The 6,334-nt window shown below is 38.8% G+C and overlaps 1 long non-coding RNA gene across 1 annotated transcript in view; it reads left to right on the top strand.

The window, feature by feature from the left end:
- Positions 1–5,185: 5,185 nt before the first annotated feature.
- The window catches only part of LOC125486739, a 79,503-nt gene continuing 78,354 nt past the window's right edge, over positions 5,186–6,334 (top strand). The window contains exons 1-2 of the long non-coding RNA XR_007265368.1: positions 5,186–5,284; positions 5,577–5,747. This is a non-coding gene — a long non-coding RNA (uncharacterized LOC125486739). The remainder of the gene's footprint in view (positions 5,285–5,576; positions 5,748–6,334) is intronic.

Here is a 6,334-nt window from a genome sequence, read left to right as displayed (position 1 = left end):
AAGTTAGGATATCTGATCGGGATGGGCAAGTTGGGATGAAGGGTCTGTTTTTCTGTACTGTACAACTCTATGACTCTACAACTTTATCTAAACATTATTACATTATCGTTGTGGGACTTTGCTGTTTGTGAACTTTCTGTCCTTTTTCTGATATTAAATGGTGACCATACTTGATTGATTGTAAAGCACTTTGCTGCATCCTGAGGTTTTGCTTTAATTCATGTAAACACAACATAAAGAGGGAAGGCAGTGACAGTGAAAGGTCATACTTGCCAACTTTCTTTAACCTAGTGGGAGGGTTCACAATATGTTCTCTCATATCTTGAGGTAAATTCTGATTAGCTACCAGTAAAGAAATAACACACATTTTGAAAGAAACCTTTGAACCTCTCACTTGAAAATTTTCAAACTTTGAACGATTAGATGATATGACTCTATACCATAAGACTTGGCAATAGTGTTGGATGATAAGAAATCATACCATGAGGTTATCATTATGATAAAACAGGTGATTATTCAGGAAGAGAGTTTTGTTTCTGTCGTATGTTACGGAATTTTACAGAAATAGCAATAAAATTTGATCAGAGGTTAGAAGCATTATCTTCACCTGGAACGTTTTTTTATAGAAATAGTCTGTTGCAAACATATGCTTTACATTTGAATCCCTGCTTTACTTCACCACTACTTCTTTTGACATCTCTAAATTGTCAGATTGCTTGTCCAACATCCAGAACTGATGAGCAGATATTTCCTCCAACTATATATTGAGAAGACTGAAGCGATTATCTTCTGCCTTGCTACAAAGTTCACCTCCTAGTCACTGATGTTATCCCTTTTCCTCAGTCCAAATCAGACTGCTTGCACCTTTGGTGCCTGATTTGATCCCAGAATGAGCTTTCAATCACACAGCAGGACCATCACTAATACTACCTGTTTCCCCCTCCATAATGTTGCCTAATTCCCTTATCCATGCCTTCATTGTATTGAATTGACTATTCCAATGCACTCCTGTCCAACCTCCCACATTCTACCTTCTGTAAACTTGAGTCATCTAATTCTGTGTATGTGTTCTATCTTGCATCAGTTCCATTCATCCATCACCACTATGTTTCTGATTTGTACTGACGTGCAGTAAAACACCCCAACTTTAAAATTCTTACAATTGCTTTCAAGTCGCTTGATGATCTTGCCTTTTCTATATCTATGTATATGCTTTTTCATCCCCAAAACCCTTTGTGATTGTGCAGTTTCCTTCAATTTTGAACTCTTCAGCACCTGATATTATTACTTCCATCAGTAGCAGCCATACCTTTAGCTATCAAAATCCTAAACTCTGGAATTTATTTTTTAAATCTCTCCAATCCTCTTTTCTTTTGAAAACCCATTTCTGATGTTGCTGTGAAGTCCTTTGGGCATTTCACTGTATTAAAAGTGTCATATAAAGACAAGTTGTTGTTCATGTACACAATGAAAGTCATTACATTTGAAGTTTTTATTCTTTTCATTTTTCTCCAGCTGTTTCCTTAAGGCATGAAGTCATGCTGGATTATGGTTCCACCAATGACTGAACTTCCCCTAGTAACTCACTTAATTGGTCATGTTTTGCATGTGAGCTGAATAGGTGAAATTCGTCAGCTATTCTGCTATTAGGACCATCACAATTGAGGCCAGATTTGAGATAGTAGTGGTAAGCCACAAACCTGAGTAGCAATTGCTTACAATTAAGTTTCTTTCTAGGGTTGAGAAGGCATGAAAATTTGATGTGAACTGATATGAAATCACATGGAGCAATGGTTAGCAATGTTGATGACTTTGAGGGGCAGGGTTAAATTAGGAATAAATCTTTACTATTAATGGTGTGTGAGAACAAATTAAATTGAATAGTACACCATTGAGAATTCCTACTGACACTAAGGCTTCTTTCTACCAAGACAAGATATTTGACACAAATATCATTTTTTGCAATTACAGGGTGGAAAACCCTGTCTCCTTGGTTTGTTGCCTGGAGTATTTTTTTTGTACATTAAAGATTGAATTTTTTCTAATCTGACAGTCTTTACATATATTGACTCAACCTTCTGTTAGTAGTCCCTAATGCCTCTGCAAAGAAGTGATAACTAACATTGTGATGACTCCAAATTCTGAATGACTCAGCATAAAACTGAGTTAGTGGTCTAAGTCAAAGGCTCCAGATCAATTCATCCTTCTGCTGAATTAGCTATTCTCAGGCAGTACACCAGGCCTGAGGACCATAGGTTAGAGAAGGTAAAGTTAGCCGAGCTTCCCGCTATTGATCACCATTATTCATCAGTCCTCTGATAGAAAGTCATGTGCGTGGATGTCAGGAGATAACTGACTTGGGCTTTGTCACAAAGCCCTTCATAGTTGAATAGCCTACTGACACGCATTGTCCAAGTTCCACATACAAATATCAGACACTTGAGAGAAAGTACAGCAACTTGACAAACATCCTTGCAATTGCACTCATCTGACAGCTCATATGAAATCAACTGGGAAGTGATAAATGCTGGATGAGAAAAGGAGTAAACAACTGGATATCCCTAATGATGTCCATTACTGTTTTGTGAATAGATTCACCATACAAACAAAAACTAAATTGTTGCCTAATTCAATCACTTAGTTCGCCTGCAATGTTAACTTGTCAAGCAAAGTAATAAGTTTAATGATTTGTTATAAGACAAACTTTGCTGCACTGTTGCATCAATAAACTGAATATTTAGAAATTAAAGAAATAAAGCCAATTAACAGTAGATCAAGATGACATCTGAATATAAAAGGGAGCCAGTCACTCATTTGTGCAAAAATATTTCAGTGCTCAGGTGCATGGAAATTCAGTTATAAAGTATCTAAATTTATTCTACACAAAGGTTGTCAATAATTTCACTGCTTCCCACATGATAATTTACTGCAGTGAAATGAAACAATAATTCACTGAAGCAATAATGCCATTAATCATTTCACATAATATAAATGTGAATGAATTGTTAGTAAATTATTTTTTTTTCACATTTGTAAAATTGAAGCAGTAATATCCATCCATCAATATTTGTTTTCATTGGAGTAAAAGGAATCTCATTGTTGTATTTGTAAAAATAAGTCTAATTGTTGTGGAACTGAAGGTGCAGTACAGGCTAAAAATGGTTTTGTGTAGGCAAGGTGTCTGCACAACTCCAGTCGCCTGTGGACGGACAGGGTCAGATAAGACCTTGTTATAATTTTGCTTGTCAATGCTGAGTCATTAATGCTGATGATTCTTAATGACTTGGTGGCAATATAATTTGCAATTTAAAAAATTTTAATTTCCTATTGTACCCATGTCCTGTGCCACGCTTGGCTGAGTTACCTGGGAGTGAGAACACATCCCCGTGCTGACAACATGCAGTTTCAGAGGGGATCAGCGATTAATCCTCAGAATAATTATTCCTGCTTTATGGATTAATTGTCGATTTATACTCGGTAAATCCTGTATCTGTGTATCTGATGTATGACACTACCTAAATTGGAAAACACAGGCCTAATCATCCTGTATTAGAATTGCACCAAATTATCAAACTAAAAGTTGTCTCTGAGAAGTGAATCTGTGGTGAACCTGTGCTGAATAAGACCAGAACTGGGCTAGAACACACTTGATCTAATGCAAGCTTGGTTCTGAAATTCGAGCAAATAATGAATTCCCAACACTCCTGAAATTAGCAATTTGTCATGATCATTTTTGTGTACTTAGTGACAAAACCAGTTGCTTAACTCTTTTTCACATTGTACCTGAGTTCAATGAAACTAATAATCATAAACTGAATTTATTTGTTTGCTGATACAAGCAATACAATGTGAAACATTAACTTGTTCTCTCCTTTGCACATGCTGACTGACCTGCAATGGATCCTCAGTGATCTTCTGCTTCCATCAGGATGGGGTAACATTAATTTCTTGATTTCACACTGGAATCTTGTATTTAAATCTTGTTGCACTGCAGTTTTCGGTTTTACTCTGGTGGCAGGCAAGGTCTCCATCATCAGTGTGGAACTAGGAAAGATTGGGTGCACATATAAACATATTTACATAATCCATATTGATGTTACAGGTAAAAACCAAAAGAACTGCGGATGCTGTAAATCAGGAACAAAAACAGAAGTTGCTGGAAAAGCTCAACGGGTCTGGCAGCATCTGTGAAGGAAAAAACAGAGTTAATGTTTTGGGTCCGGTTCTGAGGAAGGGTCACCAGACCCAAAACGTTAACTCTTTTTTTCATTCACAGATGCTGCCAGACCTTCTGAGCTTTTCCAGCAATTTCTGTTGATGTTACAGGTGCCAGCTGTGGGTCAGTGACAGCAGTCATTACCTCTGAGTTAGAAAATTATACTTTCAAGTCTCACTCCAGAGACTTGAGGACAAAAATCAAAACTGACAAGTCAGTGCATCACTGAGCATGGCAAAGTCAAGTTGCCATAGTCCTACTGGCCCATAGGGCTGCTCTCTCATTACAGAGAGATGACTGATGGTGGTTTAACTTGAGGGTCACCGTGCTTCAGGTGAGGGGAGAGGTTGAGAAGGAGAATTCTTCTTGGTAACCTCATTATCTTTTTGATAAGAAATTAAATTGAAGCCTCTGTCATATTGTACCACTACGACTGAGTAACAGTGAGTGAGAAGTGATTCAGATTTTTATTGATAGCACCACAGCTTGAGAGGACGTTCAGCAATTCAGCAAATCATTGTTCCAGCTCTAAGGGTTAATTGCTGATTTATGCTTTGTTTCCTGTAACAGTATGTCTGAGTTTCTGGCGAATGCAGACAAAAATACAAAGTTTCATGGTACTATTCTGATGAAGAGTAGGGTATTTCTAAAAATATTTATCCCTCAACCGGCAAAAAAATTCTCTGATCATTCTCACATCCGTGGGACCTTGCTGGCTAGAGTTTGGTTGTTGCATTTCCTGCATTACAGCAGTGACTTCACTTCAAAAGAGCACTTCATTGTTTGCAAATTGTTAAGATTGCGAAAGGCACTATGCGAATGCAATTTGTGTGTTTTGTGTTTTCACAGAGGGCACTGTGAAAGGAGAGTGAGTGAGCGTGGCATTGAAGGACACAATTTGAGAGAAAGAGAGAGAGAGGAGCACAGAGAATGACGGAGACGGTAAAAGGGAAGTCCCAGGCAATACTGCAGCTCATGAGCTCTCCGACAGGGGCTATACTGAGTGTGCGTGGCCGGGAGCGTCCTAACGTAGCCATTTAAAGTTAAAGGGATGTGATTGGTGGGAGTGTGAGTATGAGCTTGAGTTGTGTGTGTGTTTGAGACTCTCGTCTGTCTCTGCACAGAACGTGACTACATTATTTTATTCCCCTTCTCTCTCTCTCTTCCCCCATGTTTTTTTTCTTATCCAAGATGTAACTTCACCATACGTAGCTTATTTTTTACTTTGTCCTCTTCGTGTTGCTCGGGAACAGTAAATGTGCCTGGTGTCGACGAGCCTTTTTTTTAAAGAAAAAGAGATGTTTTATTGAAGTGAATTATTTATTTTTTCCTTCTTCCCAACTTCGGATTTAATCAAAAGGAGAGCAAGCACGGCAAGCACGGAGAGGGAGCTTTGTAAATATAGACCAGCCAGGGCTTATCCACATTGACGAGATTGATTCATGTGGAATTTTCTCTTCTTCGCAAAGAAAATTGGGACAACAGGATGACCAGAGAAAGACCCAAGAGGAATATAATTCACAAAAGATTAGTAAGTGACTTGAGAAGTTTTAAAAGATCGTTTTTCCCTGAAGGAGGTCGTTAGGCTTCAACATTATGCCCTTGTTAGCGCGAGGCACTTTTTTTGTTTATGATTTTTGGCCGCTAATGCTGTAAGGTATCCCCATTGTACGGTTCTCGTTTTATTTCCCCAATTGTATGGACAATGATAGATTTATTTTAATAGATTATCTCTTTATGTAGCTGCTTATGGAGAAATGTTTCGGTGACAGTCCGGCCCGTCCCTTGCCCGATCACATCTAATTATTTTAGTGGTTGTTGATCAGGCCTATTTGTTGTATTTGTAAAGCTGATTCCGAGGAGGAAAGGGAAGCGAAGCGATCGTGTTTCCCCAACCAATACTTGAGTCGTTTGTTCGCCTGGTGATCCAGCGACGCCAGGCTCTTGCTTCTCTGCAGGATGTCTGCACCCCCCCCCTTCCCCGGCCAGCACCGCTTTGCCCCCCATTTTGGATCTTTCTGTCGCCACCGTTTGGTTCTGCTTGGATTAATGGCAACCTGCATTGCCTTTTTGTTGAACTCTTATTTCCAAGCAGGTTTCTTTCTTACCACCCCCCCC

This window comes from Rhincodon typus, chromosome 2 (genome assembly GCF_021869965.1).
Source record: "Rhincodon typus isolate 14 chromosome 2, sRhiTyp1.1, whole genome shotgun sequence".
NCBI classification, from domain to species: Eukaryota; Metazoa; Chordata; class Chondrichthyes; order Orectolobiformes; family Rhincodontidae; genus Rhincodon; species Rhincodon typus.
The sequence above is the reverse complement of the archived record's forward strand: the minus strand, read 5'-3'. Positions and strand labels throughout refer to the sequence as shown.